A 17,933-nucleotide genomic window follows, 5' to 3' on the forward strand; every position below is an offset into this window, starting at 1 on the left:
TTCGTCAATAAATCTTTTAGGAAAATGCTTTGTGCACTTATTTTGATCCATAGCAAGGTGCATTAGTGTTGGAGGAACACGGACTATGTAGCATCATTTCTGTAACAGTCTCATACAAATCCGGATCCTCAATTGGATCTGGCAACTCAGCGCAATAATCTTGTCAATATCGCTTGCTGTGGATATTTTAGTAGGGTGCAGGAAAAGAAGTATATGAGCATGGGAAGGCCACGCTTTTGAAATCAACTGTGTAAACAACTGGAGAAAAAAGAAGATATGTATGCATCATTATTTGAACAACCTTATAAGTAGACCAACTATTCTTTTAAGAGAACAATGTTTTGTAAAGTAGTATGAAATTCAATTAATTTAATAAAAATATATATTAAAGATGAACAAAAGGTATAAACATCAACCTCATTAGATCAGGTTTGATTTATACGTACCAGCTTTAACTCGGCCAAATATCTCATTCTCCTTTAGGTCTTTAACCAATTGGTCGAGTTTCATCTTAAAGATTCAACATATGATATCCGGTCTGTCCTTGGGTCTAAGTCCCCTTTTTTGAACGAATCTGCTTATTTGTGGCCATTTACCATTACACGTAAAGGTTATGAACAAATCTGGGTAACCATACCATCTACAAATGGCCATTGCATCCTGATAGTTCTCTCTCATGTAAGATGTCCACCTGTGAATGAGGGTGGTATAACAACACGACTGCCATTGGAAGATCCCTCTGTATCCCCTCTTTTCACAACCCCTCTCAAATTCTTCACATTATCTGATCTTAAACTTTGTTGGTTATTCTTGAGAAAAGAACTCTCTGCCTCAATCATAGTGTAACCGTCAACCAAAAATTGTTGATACAACCGAGATATAATAACAAGTATCGGCTTCTAGTTCACGATCTTGCATTCTATATGCAAACCACTCGCGCATAGTAAGTCGTTCTCTTTTATTTGTAGAACTACTTGATGCGGTCTATCTCTATGCATAACATCTACTCGATATCCATCTTCCCCATATGGAAAATCAATGGATATTGTAACGGTAAATACGATGGGTGAAACTCAGATATCTGCCTTAATCTTCCATTTTTCCTTTGGACTACTATATTCTTTATCTGTTGTATCAATGTCTCCGACTATAAGCGCGGCCACTTCAGATGTTGTTGGAAGGTTTAAGTCCTTCTAATATCCTTCTGCCATTAGCTTAAGTTTTAAGTCTTTGCAGTTGTTTGATTCAAACTATCTCTAGCATTCTAAAACTCTTGGCTAATGGGTTATGTTGATAACCATATCCTTCAATTGTGCAACGACACGATCTTAAATTTATTAGGTTTTTGAACTGACGCAATATATATGTTCAAATGTTAGAATTGCTTTATTAAGAATGGGATATATATATCATTTCATACAAATGACATGTTCAAATATTTGCAGTAAATTAGCATAATACCTTGCGATTCTTCTATTGCGAACCTCGTCTCAGTGTCATATATATAGTTGAGAGAATTTAGGACGTGCTCCATCGTTCGGCAAAACTGCTATCAAGTGATGATTTTGACCTCCAATCTTGTATGTATATGGACAGACCATGGGTATAGTGGTGCAATTACTCTACGCCCATAGAAGTGAACGTACATCATATTTACCTCTAATATTATCAAGGAAGTGCGCTTCTACTATGTCGCTTCTTCAATAGATCTTCCAAAAGTTGTGGTGGACGCTTAAGTAAAGGTAATTTTACTTTTCCTTGCATGCACACATCCAAACTTTGGTCGTCCATTCTTATTCTGTTTGTTTACTCGTTCACTAAACCACATTTGTGTTCCACAAGACTCGCAAACACAGGTGGGATCTCCTAAATCTGAATAACCTTCTATAATAAAGAAAAAGCTAATCACTGTAATTAGTGTTTTATAGAAAATGTTAACATGATAGTATATATATGTAAGTCTAGTAATGCACCATTGACTGCAATGTCATTACCATTAATTCATCTACAAAAAGGATATATGATACGTATTCGTTATAGGATTTACGGTATTCTTATTAAAAAATGAGTAAAAGAAACAACAATATAAAAAGAATACTAAATTATTCTATGCCTTACTGCATGACTTATACTTGGATCAATTATTTCTGCTCGCGCAATAGAATTTGAATAATTGCCAACATGCATATCATTTCCTTCACTATCATGGTCATTTGTAGACAAACTATTTTTTTTAATGCATAAACACTAAAGTTTACTAATTGTATAACTTATGTACAAACTATTTATGGTGTTGTATTAGTTAATTAATATTTATTATAACATACCTGGAATGATTCTCTTTGAAACCAATTCAAGGACTTGCCTACTTCATATAAGCATGTCTTTGATCTAAATGAACTGCATAATCGCATAGGTTGTATAACTTCGTTGACAGTGGACATGATTAGACGCTATGTTAAGCGACAATAAGGTGATGTCAGTTGGTCACAACAAATTATATTTAGGATCATACTATGCCAAACTGAAATCAAATGAATTGTCATATTTCTAAGGGTTAAATTTATTACCCGAACCTCTTTTGTCTTCAATAAGTTTTCGTTGATGCCTTGTTTATCTTTGATGCATGTTGTTTATCTGACGCACATCATTTTTTAAAATATGATTAAATTGTTTATACAGTAATGTTGTTAGACAAATTAACAAACAATAAGTGAAAAATTTATTATAAACTAATCGATACTAATATTTGTTATAGCATTAATGACGATTGAGTTCATGTCCACATGATGTGTGATTCTCGTGAACTTGAACATGATACACTTTTCCATATACTGCATTAAAATTAATGTTACATTACTATCTTGCAAGTAATACGTTTTAAAAGTAAAAGAAACTATATACATTCACCATTAGGAATCGAGTTACGTAGGAATTAGTAGAAAAGTTTGTAAACATAGACAATAAGGGAGATTTAGAAGTTGAACAAACTGCTTATAATGCCGGGACAATAAACATGTTTGTTGCATATATAAAAACAAAAGGATAACTAATTATTGTCCAAATGGTTGGATAATATGTGTTAATTACTTAATTGTAATTGCGATGTATACCTGATGAAGATCCGATAAGAGGTAAGTTGATTGGCGTGGGTATATTATTTCGTGGTTGTATAGACGTAGAGGAACGCATAAATCTTGCACGCTTTTCTAACATAATAAACTTCCTCTTCTGTCTTGCATATTTTTGTTGAGCTTCTTTTGATAACAATTGATTGAGTGAATGTGTGGTAACTAAACACTAGTAGAATAAATGCTATTTGTTGCGGTGATATTGCTGCGGTTTTACCTATACGTAGCATATTACACGCAAAAAGAAAAGAAAAATTGAAAATAACAATATTGCTGCGGTTCCGCCCAAAACCGCAGCAATATTGTTCAACGGATACATTTTGAAAAAAATATGGGGTGGAGGAACTAATATTGCTGCGGTTTTGGGCGGGAAACCGCAGCATATAATAAAAATATTTATAAATATATTGCTGCGGTTTCCGCCCAAAACCGCAGCAATATTGTCTACTCTAAAAAAAAAGGACGCGGCCCAATTAGGGTTATTTCTTCTTCCTTTACAACTCTCCAGCCGTTTTTTCTAAACCTCCATCTCTCTATCTCTCTCCCCCTCTCTCTCTCTCCTAACTCTCTCCTCTCTCTTCTTCGTCATTTTTTGTTCTTCGTTTTCGGTCGTCATATCTGGTTCATCATTTCTTCTTCGTTTTCTTTTGTTTTTCGTCATATCTGGTTCGCCATATCTGGTTCGTCATATCTGGTACAACTCCTCCAGCCGTTTATTTCTTCTTCGTCGTTCGTCACTTTTTGTTCTTCGTCGTCATATCTGGTTCGTTCGTTTCTCTCTCTCTCATATCTGGTTCCGTCATTTTTTTATATTCGTTTTATTTGTTTTCGGTCGTACATCTGGTGAGCCACAAGCCCTCCAGCCGTTGATTTTTCGTCGTTTGTCAGGGGTTCGAGCCACGAAGAAAACGATGAAGAATGGAGGGGTTCGAGCACGAAGAAAACGATGAAGAATTGAGGGGTTCGAGCAACGTTCGTTTTTGTTCGTTCATATTTGTTCGTTCGAGCCACGATTTTTCAGATCTGATTTGGATTTTGGTTGGTTGCTAAGATGATATATGTGTTCCTTATAATGTAGCTGGATGTGATTACTTTCTATTAGAAAGCTTAATTTTTTTTGTGTAATTTTTATTTTCGTCAGATTTGTATTTTTTTCGTGTAATTTTTTTTGTAATTCGTTTTGTATTTTTATTTTGTTTAATTTTCTGGTAATTTCACCAGATCTAGATTTTTTTAGTTATTTCATATTCTTTCCTTTTGTCAATTTTGTTGTTGATTTTAAGATTCTGTGAATTAGGTGATAGTGGATGATTAATTGCTTGATTTTAATTCAAATTTGATAGCAAAATGCAAAAAAAAAAAAATTTTTTTTTGGTTACCAAGACCTATTGCTGCGGTTTTTGGGCCAAAACCGTAGCAATACTATTTTAATATTGCTGCGGTTTGGTCTTTAAAACCGCAGCAATATTTCTTATATTGCTGCGGTTTAAAACCGCAGCAATTATTAATACTATTCTGCGCCCTTAATTGCTGCGCGCCTATTCGCAGCAATAGGGCACTTTTTAACCGCATAAGTAGCCTTTTTTCTACTAGTGAAATTAAGAAAATTTTTCACGTTAATAGCATATAAATTTGTACATATGTTGATGTAGTTTTATATTCATATGATGGTACATAAAGATAGCTGTCAGAATGTAGGTCCAAAAAGTGCGTTTACGTTTTTTAAATGTAAAACAAATAAAATATATGTAGTGGAATAAAGTTCATGTTATAATTCTACTTATGAGCAGTGAGTTGTTCTTGCCAAAGTATAATAATAAGCAAATTAAAATAGGTAACTGGTTCATCTAACAATTTTTCTGACTATAATTATTAACAGCGAATTTTGATCTTTCACGTTTGCTCAATAAAAAAACATTAAATCATTGATATTGCTGAAAAGTTTAGTACAATAATATAAATTTAGCATGAATTAACAATTTGTTTAAATATGTATGAAAACTATTGAATGGACAATGTGAAATGTTTATTAATGTACATAAAATAGCGTTATGAATGAAATAAAATTATAATGGTAAATGAGAAGGCCATTTCGTTTCTATATTTGCCTTAAATTTGGTAAACCCATGGTAATCATGTTAGTATAAAAAGATTTCGAAGCCCAGTATAAGTGTATCAATTACATAATTACCTTGTTATTAAGCCCATTATAAATTTGCATCTAAACATAACCCTAATATGATAAACTCTTTGTATACTACCTAAAAACTACCTAACCTAAAACATCAATAAAAACCGACTTCACTAAAACTTAAATTTGCATCTAAGCATTTGCTTTCTCTCTCTCACTAAATACGTTCCTCCTCTCTCTCTCTCTCTCTCTCTCTCTCTCTCTCTCTCTCTCTCTCCTTCACTAAATACGTTCTCTCTCTCTCCTCTCTCTCTCTCTCTTTCTCTCTCTAGAACATTCATTATCTTCATCTTCTCTTCAAAATGGCAAGTTTCCATTGCCCTATATTTTCCAGATTTTTACAAGAGATACTGACAACAACAAAAAAATTAGATTAACAAAAAAAACAGATGAAAATTGTTGCTTAAACATATATCGTGGAAAAAAGAGTGTTTATTAATAAGGTATCAGATTAAATATCAGAAAAGTGGAAACTAAAATTGGGGAATTGAATCTTAGGAAGGTTCTTTTGCATGCACAAAGAGTTCTTTTGATGGCCATTGAAGAAGGAAGGTGAGGAAACGCACATTTCAAGTATTATAAGATCTACAGGTGTAGTTTTTTTTCGTTTTAATTTTGCTTTTTTACTAATTATTTCCTATATTATTTCATGAATATATCATTAATTGATCGATCTAAAATTTTCCCCGTTTAAAAAACGGTAGATAAAAAAATAATCGTATATCCTCAATTTTTTTCTTTCGTATTTAATTTGATGGATCTGTATATTTCTGCATGCATGTCACCAAAAATCTATTGTGATTGAACTATTCTTTGAAACTTTAAATCAATGTGTACAACTGTGTATATATATATAGACAAGGATCTGGGGTTTTAACAGATAATACAGAGATAAAATAAATCTTAAAATAAACATTAAACAATTAAAACTAAGGCGGTTTAACCAGCCATTGCTTAAAGAAAGACTTACAAATCGTCTTGATATGAAACTGAAAATACTAAAGAGAGTTACCAAAATCTTGAACAAAGTATTGACAATTGGGAAATACCCAGAGTCAATAAAGACCAAATTTACAAAATGAGTAGATATAACATTTTTGAAACAGATTATATTATCAAAACCCAAGAACGTGATATCATTTAACAAAGCCTATTGATACTATAAAATTGTTTTCAGCTAAAACCTTGCAAAAACATGTTGAAAAGGATATCGTTACATCCATATAGGATTGGTTAAGTAGGTTTAAAACCTTCTTACAAAAGAAGGATTGAATTCTTCAGTCCTTGTGGTCTCAGAGATGGCCGATTCAAAGACTTTAATGATTCCTTATTAGGAACAATAGAGTCAAGCTTATGCATGGGTCCAGTCTCGTTCGATTGTTATCCAAATTTCAGTGTCTCTTTAAGTGATAAAAATATCTTATCCTCCTTGCTTTTGCAAATCAAAACTCATAATTACAAAATGTTCGATGGTTCTATACCAGTAGTTTGATTTATAAAGTCCACTACAAAGCCATGATGTCTGCTTGTAATACTAAAAACTACAACATATCAAGAAAGGAGAAACTCTCCTCCTCCAAACCGACCTTTCTAGGTCTAACATAAGACCCTAGACCAATACAATGGAATGACGTCAGTCTTCCTGATGATTGGTTCCTCGAGGAGCAGCTGAACCTGAAGAGCAGTCCCCAGCTCTTCCAGAACCTAACACCGATTTACAACAAGTTGTACGTACTCTGATGGTAGTGTAAAACTTAGTTTTAACAGGAGTATTAGCTCCAGATATTAGACCATTCCTCTGTTGAAAACTTGGAAGGTCTTCTCATCTACCTTCTATAAACAACATGCATTACAAACGACAATCAGTTGTCCTAGAAACAATTATCAGAAAGGCCAAGGTATTCTACCTCAGATATACCTTACCTTCCATCCAAAATGTTGAATATAGAACCCAAGTTCCACACCCGTTTATGCTGAACGACAGTCTCCTCCAGATCGCCATCGGCTTCGGTTATAACTGAGAACATTGCAAATGAGCTAAACGTCCTTGAAAAGAACTTTGAGGTAATAAAAAATTAGTTATGAAGATTTTTTGCCACACATAATCTCTCAAAGAGAACATGGTTTTTTGAACATTTCCTAGATATACGTGACAAATACAGAAAGTTACTACAACTTTTTAGTTAACACAAAGCTCATATTTTATTTTTTGACTGGTTTGAACTCTATAGTTTTGACCAAAACATTGTTTACCTTTTAAATCCATAGAACTGTAAACACCAGCAAAAGGACATCCGTCTGGGAGACTCCAGATGGCACTGTTCAAGCTGACATCTCCTTGGACAAATTACCTTCTCCATAGGAGATGCACAAGGTAGAGGCCTCACTCTAAAGATACCTCAAGATGAAGATACCACAACCTCAAAATATTGTCCTACAAAACATATTCACCAATATTACCTTAACACGTTAGGAAAGCAACTTTCCAGAATTGAGAAACATAACTTAAAAACTGATACAAACTCGGTCTCAACCCCTGTAGATAAGATCCTCCGAAATCCGATTTTTAAACCATTTCAGATTTCGCAAAAGGCACAAAACGAGGTCATGACTTCAAAAACCGAATTTCTTCAAGCAATCAAAGACCAACTTTAGCAGGGTGGAACCTTCTACCTCGCGAGTTGTTGAGGAAGAAACAGTCCAGAATAACACTATCAGTGTCCTAAACTAGGTGAAGACACCGATACCGAGACTACCTCCATCCATGACAAAACACCTGAAATAGCTAAGCTCTCTTGGCAAAATTCTGGTCCTCTTGATGTTATTCCTATAAGATCTAGTGAATTCCAGGTTGGAAGTCAGCCTAACACGATTGTTCAACCAAAATATAACGCATCTTCCATTTATGAATGGAACATAGATGGCATGAGTGAACACCAGATTTTAAACCTTTTACAACAGATGACCATGGCTTCAAATGCTTATAAAACCCAATCTGGTACGTCAGATAAAACGGTTGCAGAACTGTTAATTGCAGGCTTCTCTGGCCAGTTAAAGGGATGGTGGGATTTCTATCTCACCAAACAACAGCAACTGGATATTTTAAATGCTATCCAAACAACAGAAGATGGGGTTCCCATTCTCAACCAGAATGGTGAACCAACCCAAGATTCTGTCTCGACCCTAATCTTTACCTTATCTCTACATTTCATTGGAGATTCCTCCCATCTAAGAGATAAAAATGCGGATCTTTTATCTAATCTTAGATGCAAAAAACTTAGTGATTTTCAATGGTATAAGAATACTTTTCTCACTAGGGTTATGCTTAGGGAAGATTCTAACCAACCCTTTTGGAAAGAAAAATTCCTAGCAGGACTCCCAACCATCCTAGGAGAAAAAGTCAGAAACAGAATACGGGAAGACTTTGGGGAACATATCATCCCTTATGATAGACTAACCTACGGTGAATTAGTTAGCCTAACCTCTAAACAAGGCCTTCAAATATGTCAGGATTTGAAGCTTCAAAAACATCTTAAGAAGGAGTTAAAAGAAACTAAAAAGGAGTTAGGATCCTTCTGCCAACAGTTTGATAACTCCTTCCCCCAAGCAAAAACTTGCAAAGGAAGTTGTAGTAAACCAACCACTTACCAAAAACCCTATAGAACCCGAAGGTTTTATAAAAAGACTGAGAAAATCTTCCATAAAAAAACCCTTTGAGCAACGAAAATGGAAGACCCATAAGAAACACCAACAAACCACCCCAAAACCTGACTTTAAAAATATAACATGTTTCAAATGTGGTAAAAAGGGTCATACTGCCAGATATTGTAGAGTTTCTAACAAGATCCAAAATCTTGACCTAGATGATGAGACTCTAGGAAGAATTTCAGCTCTTCTAATAGAATCTTCTGATGAAGAGACTGAATCTTATAATTCTGCTGAGAGTCATGGACCTCAGATTGATGAAATTGATTCCTCATCTTCGGAAGAAGATGAACCTTATACCCTAAACGTTCTAACCAAAGAACAAAGCCTTATCCTAGATGTTATCCAGGATATTAGCAACCCTGATTTACAAAAACAATACCTTGAGCGCCTTCGTGAATCCCTTGAGGAAAAACCTAAAGAAAAAGATCTCAACCCCCCTCCCCCAGCACTGAACCATACAACCTCACCTCTATTTTAGAAAAGAGGAGTTCTAGAAAGAAGCCAGAAAGAACCATACAGGATCTTCAAGCCGAAGTTAAAACCATTAAAGCTGACATAAGAGATCTTAAAATAAAACATTAAACAATTAAAACTAAGGCGGTTTAACCAGCCATTGCTTAAAATGAAAGAATTACAATTGGGATAACAATTGTCTTCTATGACTGCTTTGTTGGAGTTTTCCTGGCCTGAAATAACAATTGGGATAGAATGACCTTTTTCTATCTAAGAAAAAAAAATGGTCTCGTCGTTTCAGCGAAAAAGATTTCCTTATTTCAAACAAAGATTAGATTCCTTGGTCACTTGGTGTCTTGTGGAACTATTACCCCTATTGATAGATCTCTCCAATTCACCAGCAAATTTCCTGATAAAATCCTAGACAAAACACAGCTACAGAGATTTCTTGGTAGCTTAAATTATGTCTTAGACTTTTATCCAAATCTTTGTAGAATTGCCAAACCTCTCCATGATAGATTAAAGAAAAACCCACCACCTTGGTCTGATGTCCATACTCAGGCTGTTAAAACAATAAAAACCCGTGTTTTAGAAATTCCATGCCTTAGTTTAGCAAACCCTAACCTATCTAAAATTGTTGAAACAGATGCCAGTGACAAAGGTTACGGAGGTATCTTAAAACAAGTCGACAATGGAAAAGAATACATTATCAGGTTTACCTCAGGGCACTGGAATGATACCCAGAAAAAATACTCTACTATAAAACAAGAAATGTTGTCAATTGTTCTTTGTATTACCAAATTCCAGTCTGATTTATTAAATAGAAAATTCCTCTTACGAGTTGATTGTCAAGCTGCTAAAGCTGTTTTAAAAAAGGATGTCCAAAACATTGCTGCAAAACACATTTTTGCCAGATGGCAGTCTATTTTAAGCATTTTTGAATTTGAGATTGAGCATATAAAAGGAGAAGAGAATTCTATCCCTGACTTCTTAACCCTTGAATTTCTTACAGAAATGCCAAAAAAGACAAAAGATAAGGAGAAGTCCCGACCTCCTCCTGAGAAAACCATATGCACCACACAAAAGCCAATCAAAACCTGGTACGACGCAGTTCAGAATATGGGAAGTGAAACCTCCTCCATTGATAGAACTCATGAAGTTCAAGACTGGCTCCTTTCCATCTCGGAGCACCCTTCTTCTATCCTAAAACACCCCCAAATACTCCAAGCTTTCCAAAGCTCAAAGCAAAGCCAGGAAAACTCCAACAAAGCAGTCATAGAAGACAAAAATCACGCAGGTAAAAATATTACAGTTATTTCAAAACCAGAGGAAGGAGAATCTTCCCAAAAAACCCTTCCTCAAAAACAATTTGTTAAAACAGGCAGCTCTCAGGTTGTGTTGGCTCAACCAAAGAAAAATGAGACTTCCGAATATTTTGTAAAAACTGCTTCTCAAAACATTATAACTATTGAACATGGGTATCATGATGATGATCCTTATGTTTCAATTCAAAAGATTTTTGGGAAAAACTGGTTCTACAAACCGTGGGATCGTACTAAAACAACAGATTATTACCAGACGATCCTTGAAACCACTGGCTCTGCTGAATTCAAGCACTTTTTCTATAAGAATGAACATACTGAGCCATCTTATTCAACCATCAAAATCCTCTGGGACTTTAGGGCTATTTTCTTCACCTGGGTCGGTGTCAGGATCACTTTCGTTAGGGGTGTCTGTAGTAATATGAGAGGTTAGAAGTTGAATTATGGCAGAGTCATGCTGTTGTTTTGTTTTAAGATCTCTTATGTCAGCTTTAATGGTTTTAACTTCGGCTTGAAGATCCTGTATGGTTCTTTCTGGCCTCTTTCTAGAACTCCTCTTTTCTAAAATAGAGGTGAGGTTGTATGGTTCAGTGCTGGGGGAGGGGGGTTGAGGTCTTTTTCTTTAGGTTTTTCCTCAAGGGATTCACGAAGGCGCTCAAGGTATTGTTTTTGTAAATCAGGGTTGCTAATATAGGGATAACATCTAGGATAAGGCTTTGTTCTTTGGTTAGAACGTTTAGGGTATAAGGTTCATCTTCTTCCGAAGATGAGGAATCAATTTCATCAATCTGAGGTCCATGACTCTCAGCAGAATTATAAGATTCAGTCTCTTCATCAGAAGATTCTATTAGAAGAGCTGAAATTCTTCCTAGAGTCTCATCATCTAGGTCAAGATTTTGGATCTTGTTAGAAACTCTACAATATCTGGCAGTATGACCCTTTTTACCACATTTGAAACATGTTATATTTTTAAAGTCAGGTTTTGGGGTGGTTTGTTGGTGTTTCTTATGGGTCTTCCATTTTCGTTGCTCAAAGGGTTTTTTATGGAAGATTTTCTCAGTCTTTTTATAAAACCTTCGGGTTCTATAGGGTTTTTGGTAAGTGGTTGGTTTACTACAACTTCCTTTGCAAGTTTTTGCTTGGGGAAGGAGTTATCAAACTGTTGGCAGAAGGATCCTAACTCCTTTTTAGTTTCTTTTAACTCCTTCTTAAGATGTTTTTGAAGCTTCAAATCCTGACATATTTGAAGGCCTTGTTTAGAGGTTAGGCTAACTAATTCACCGTAGGTTAGTCTATCATAAGGGATGATATGTTCCCCAAAGTCTTCCCGTATTCTGTTTCTGACTTTTTCTCCTAGGATGGTTGGGAGTCCTGCTAGGAATTTTTCTTTCCAAAAGGGTTGGTTAGAATCTTCCCTAAGCATAACCCTAGTGAGAAAAGTATTCTTATACCATTGAAAATCACTAAGTTTTTTGCATCTAAGATTAGATAAAAGATCTGCATTTTTATCTCTTAGATGGGAGGAATCTCCAATGAAATGTAGAGATAAGGTAAAGATTAGGGTCGAGACAGAATCTTGGGTTGGTTCTCCATTCTGGTTGAGAATGGGAACCCCATCTTCTGTTGTTTGGATAGCATTTAAAATATCCAGTTGTTGTTGTTTGGTGAGATAGAAATCCCACCATCCCTTTAACTGGCCAGAGAAGCCTGCAATTAACAGTTCTGCAACCGTTTTATCTGACGTACCAGATTGGGTTTTATAAGCATTTGAAGCCATGGTCATCTGTTGTAAAAGGTTTAAAATCTGGTGTTCACTCATGTCATCTATGTTCCATTCATAAATGGAAGATGCGTTATATTTGGTTGAACAATTGTGTTAGGCTGACTTCCAACCTGGAATTCACTAGATCTTATAGGAATAACATCAAGAGGACCAGAATTTTGCCAAGAGAGCTTAGCTATTTCAGGTGTTTTGTCATGGATGGAGGTAGTCTCGGTATCGGTGTCTTCACCTAGTTTAGGACACTGATAGTGTTATTCTGGACTGTTTCTTCCTCAACAACTCGTGAGGTAGAAGGTTCCACCCTGCTAAGTTGGTCTTTGATAGCTTGAAGAAATTCGGTTTTTGAAGTCATGACCTCGTTTTGTGCCTTTTGCGAAATCTGAAATGGTTTAAAAATCGGATTTCGGAGGATCTTATCTACAGGGGTTGAGACCGAGTTTGTATCAGTTTTAAGGTTATGTTTCTCAATTCTGGAAAGTTGCTTTCCTAACGTGTTAAGGGTAATATTGGTGAAGTTGTTTTGTAGGACAATATTTTTGAGGTTTGTGGTATCTTCATCTTGAGGTATCTTTAGAGGTGAGGCCTCTACCTTGTGCTCTCCTATGGAGAAGGTAATTTGTCGCAAAGGAGGATGGTCAGCTTGAACAGTGCCATCTGGAGTCTCCCAGACGGATGTCCTTTTGCTGGTGTTTACAGGTTCTATGGATTTAAAAGGGTAAACAATGTTTTGGTCAAAACTATAGAGTTCAAACCAGTCAAAAAATAAAATATGAGCTTTGTGTTGAACTAAAAAGTTGTAGTAACTTTCTTGTATTTGTGCACGTATATCTAGGAAATGTTAAAAAACCATGTTCTCTTTGAGAGATTATGTGTGGCATAAAAGTCTTCATGAACTAATTTTTTATTGACCTCAAAGTTCTTTTCAAGGACGTTTAGCTCATTTGCAATGTTCTCAGTTATAACCGAAGCCGATGGCGAGTCTGGAGGAGACTGTCGTTCAGCATAAACGGGGTGTGGAACTTGGGTTCTATATTCAACATTTTGGATGGAAGGTGAGGTATATCTGAGGTAGAATACCTTGGCCTTTCTGGATAATTGTTTCTAGGACAACTGATTTGTCGTTTGTAATGCATGTTGTTTATAGAAGGTAGATGAGAAGACCTTCCAAGGTTTTCAACAGAGGAATGGTCTGAATATCTGGAGCTAATACTCCTGTTAAAACTAAGTTTTACACTACCATCAGAGTACTGTACAACTTGTTGTAAATCGGTGTTAGGTTCTGGAAGAGCTGGGGACTGCTCTTCAGGTTCAGCTGCTCCCTCGAGGAACCAATCATCAGGAAGACTGACGTCATTCCATTGTATTGGTCTAGGGATTCTTATGTTAGACCTAGAAAGGTCGGTTTGGAGGAGGAGAGTTTCTCCTTTCTTGCTATGTTGTATGTTTTTAGTATTAAAAGCAGACATCATGGCTTTGTAGTGGACTTTATAAATCAAAGCTACTGGTATAGAACCATCGAACATTTTGTAATTATGAGTTTTGATTTGCAAAAGCAAGGAGGATAAGATATTTTTATCACTTAAAGAGACACTGAAATTTGGATAACAATCGAACGAGACTGGACCCATGCATAAGCTTGACTCTATTGTTCCTAATAAGGAATCATTAAAGTCTTTGAATCGGCCATCTCTGAGAGCCACAAGGACTGAAGAATTCAATCCTTCTTTTGTAAGAGGTTTTAAACCTACTTGAACCAATCCTATATGGATGTAACGATATCCCTTTTCAACATGTTTTTGCAAGGTTTTAGCTGAAAACAATTTTATAGTATCAATAGGCTTTGTTAAATGTATATCACGTTCTTGGGTTTTGATAATATAATCTGTTTTAAAAATGTTATATCTACTCATTTTGTAAATTTGGTCTTTATTGACTCTGGGTATTTCCCAATTGTCAATACTTTGTTCAAGATTTTCTATAGTAAAGGTTTCATTTTTTACCAGCTTATTGGCTTTACTACTACTACCATGAGAAGAGGATGAGGTTCCTCTGCTCCAAATAGAACTCATGAATCTGGTTAAAAAACTTAGACCAGGGTTAACACTTGGTACAAGCCCTATAATCTACCTGCCATAGAGAAGGTGTAGCCCTATGGTCTGACCGCCACTTTTGGGACTTACTGCCTCTACAACCTTAAAAATAGCGAATACAAAGGACTGGAGCAAGAGTTAAGAATGGAAAGTACTATAACCAGAAATATAAAGTTTTATAAGGAACAAAAATACTACAACCCCTTGGCTCTGATACCAGGATAAGACCAAGGATCTGGGGTTTTAACATATTACAGAGATAAAATAAAATCTTAAAATAAACATTAAACAATTAAAACTAAGGCGGTTTAACCAGCCATTGCTTAAAATGAAAGACTTACAAATCGTCTTGATATGAAACTGAAAATACTAAAGAGAGTTACAAATTTATTTGTGGAAGAAGAGAGAGAGAGAGAGATTTTCTGAGGAGCTTTTGTTCTCGTGTATTTTGCTCTGCCCTTAATCTGAAGAAGAGTCCTCAATATATAGGCAGGGGAAAACTAGTAATGTCACGTTGTTTTACTGTGTATGAACAATTTGTCTTCTGCTTTAAACTGTTCACAATTTTGTCTTGTAGAAGCTTTATACTGTTGATGAATAGTTTTGTAGCTTTATAACTGTTGAGAAACTTGTCTGTTGCTGTTCAAAATTACTAGTGAGACTGTAGTTCTGAAGCATTTTGTCTGTTTGCTGCGTAAAACCTGTGCTGCTTTGAAGATAGTGAGCGATATCTTTTTTTTTTTTTTTTTTTTTTTAAGTCTGGAAACCAGCATCTTCTTCATCGTCACTCAGGTGGATGGAGGAGTCTGCTATTGTTTCATTGTCCGAGGATGGAGGATTCAGACATGCTATTAGCTAGCTGTCGAAGGATCCGTGCGTAATCTTCGGGGGTTTTAGCTGAGGCAAGCAAGGAATTTGCTTGTGATTTATGGGCTAGGAACTGAGATTGTTCTGCCCCTGATGTCATGATACCTGTGTTACTATTTTTCTTTAGCCATTCTCTAATGGCTGGTTCGAGAATAGACTGCGGAGCATTGAAGTTTGACCACCATCTAGTTTTAAATTTTCTTTGTAGGACCATGCCCCCTTGATCTTGGTTGATTTCGAGGAACCATTGACAAACCCAAGGGAGGTAGAACTTCATTGAAAATAAACATAAGGCAGGAAAACGCCTTTCAATATTTGAAGGTTTATATTGGGTTCTAAAAGTATTATAGCTTTTTGTGACTTCAGGGTGAAGGATTTCTGTAGAAGAGCCATAGAATTTCCACCAATGTGTAAACCAAGATGGCAATTTTTCTGGCTGTATGGTTTTAGTGTTAAAGTAGATTAACCAAGAATGGGATAATCTATTGTTTTGTATTAGGAAGGTGGAGAACCAAGCCTGTTGGTAATCCCAATAATTAAAGGTTTTACAATGTGGGAAAGTGTTGTTGAAGCTAATAGGGAAGGCTTTGTGTTTTGAAAGGTCTTGATTCCAGTCGTGAGGACTGAGAACCTTTAGGATTTTGATGGTTGAATAAGATGGCTCAGTATGTTCATTCTTATAGAAAAAGTGCTTGAATTCAGCAGAGCCAGTGGTTTCAAGGATCGTCTGGTAATAATCTGTTGTTTTAGTACGATCCCACGGTTTGTAGAACCAGTTTTTCCCAAAAATCTTTTGAATTGAAACATAAGGATCATCATCATGATACCCATGTTCAATAGTTATAATGTTTTGAGAAGCAGTTTTTACAAAATATTCGGAAGTCTCATTTTTCTTTGGTTGAGCCAACACAACCTGAGAGCTGCCTGTTTTAACAAATTGTTTTTGAGGAAGGGTTTTTGGGAAGATTCTCCTTCCTCTGGTTTTGAAATAACTGTAATATTTTTACCTGCGTGATTTTTGTCTTCTATGACTGCTTTGTTGGAGTTTCCTGGCTTTGCTTTGAGCTTTGGAAAGCTTGGAGTATTTGGGGGTGTTTTAGGATAGAAGAAGGGTGCTCGAGATGGAAAGGAGCCAGTCTTGAACTTCATGAGTTCTATCAATGGAGGAGGTTTCACTTTCCATATTCTGAACTGCGTCGTACCAGGTTTTATTGGCTTTTGTGTGGTGCATATGGTTTTCTCAGGAGGAGGTCGGGACTTCTCCTTATCTTTTGTCTTTTTTGGCATTTCTGTAAGAAATTCAGGGTTAAGAAGTCAGGGATAGAATTCTCTTCTCCTTTTATATGCTCAATCTCAAATTCAAAAACGCTTAAAATAGACTGCCATCTGGCAAAAATGTGTTTTGCAGCAATGTTTGGACATCCTTTTTTAAAACAGCTTTAGCAGCTTGACAATCAACTCGTAAGAGGAATTTTGTATTTAATAAATCAGACTGGAATTTGGTAATACAAAGAACAATTGACAACATTTCTTGTTTTATACTCCCTCCGTCCCATAATATAGTGCTTCATTTCCATTTTGGGTGTCCCAAAATATAGTGCTTGGTTCTATATTTAATTCCATAATTTTTTGTGATTTGCCTACAAAAATCGTGCCATCATTATTTGTTTGCTTCTTGAAAATAGTTTTTTTGCTTTGTTTATTCAACCCAAGGGTTGCATTTAATGCTCTTTTACCAATTATTCTTCATTCTCTCTCCTAAGATCACCTTTTTCCACACAATATTTATTTTAATAATAAAAATTTTTTACTTTCCTCTTAGATTCTATTTACCTTAATTCCCGTGAAAAAATGGAATCAAGCACTATATTATGGGACGGAGGGAGTAGTAGAGTATTTTTTCTGGGTATCATTCCAGTGCCCTGAGGTAAACCTGATAATGTATTCTTTTCCATTGTCGACTTGTTTTAAGATACCTCCGTAACCTTTGTCACTGGCATCTGTTTCAACAATTTTAGATAGGTTAGGGTTTGCTAAACTAAGGCATGGAATTTCTAAAACACGGGTTTTTATTGTTTTAACAGCCTGGGTATGGACATCAGACCAAGGTGGTGGGTTTTTCTTTAATCTATCATGGAGAGGTTTGGCAATTCTACAAAGATTTGGATAAAAGTCTAAGACATAATTTAAGCTACCAAGAAATCTCTGTAGCTGTGTTTTGTCTAGGATTTTATCAGGAAATTTGCTGGTGAATTGGAGAGATCTATCAATAGGGGTAATAGTTCCACAAGACACCAAGTGACCAAGGAATCTAATCTTTGTTTGAAATAAGGAAATCTTTTTCGCCGAAACGACGAGACCATTTTTTTTGATTAGATAGAAAAAGGT

The sequence above is a fragment of the Beta vulgaris genome, chromosome 6 (assembly GCF_026745355.1).
Source record: "Beta vulgaris subsp. vulgaris cultivar EL10 chromosome 6, EL10.2, whole genome shotgun sequence".
NCBI lineage: Eukaryota > Viridiplantae > Streptophyta > Magnoliopsida > Caryophyllales > Amaranthaceae > Beta > Beta vulgaris.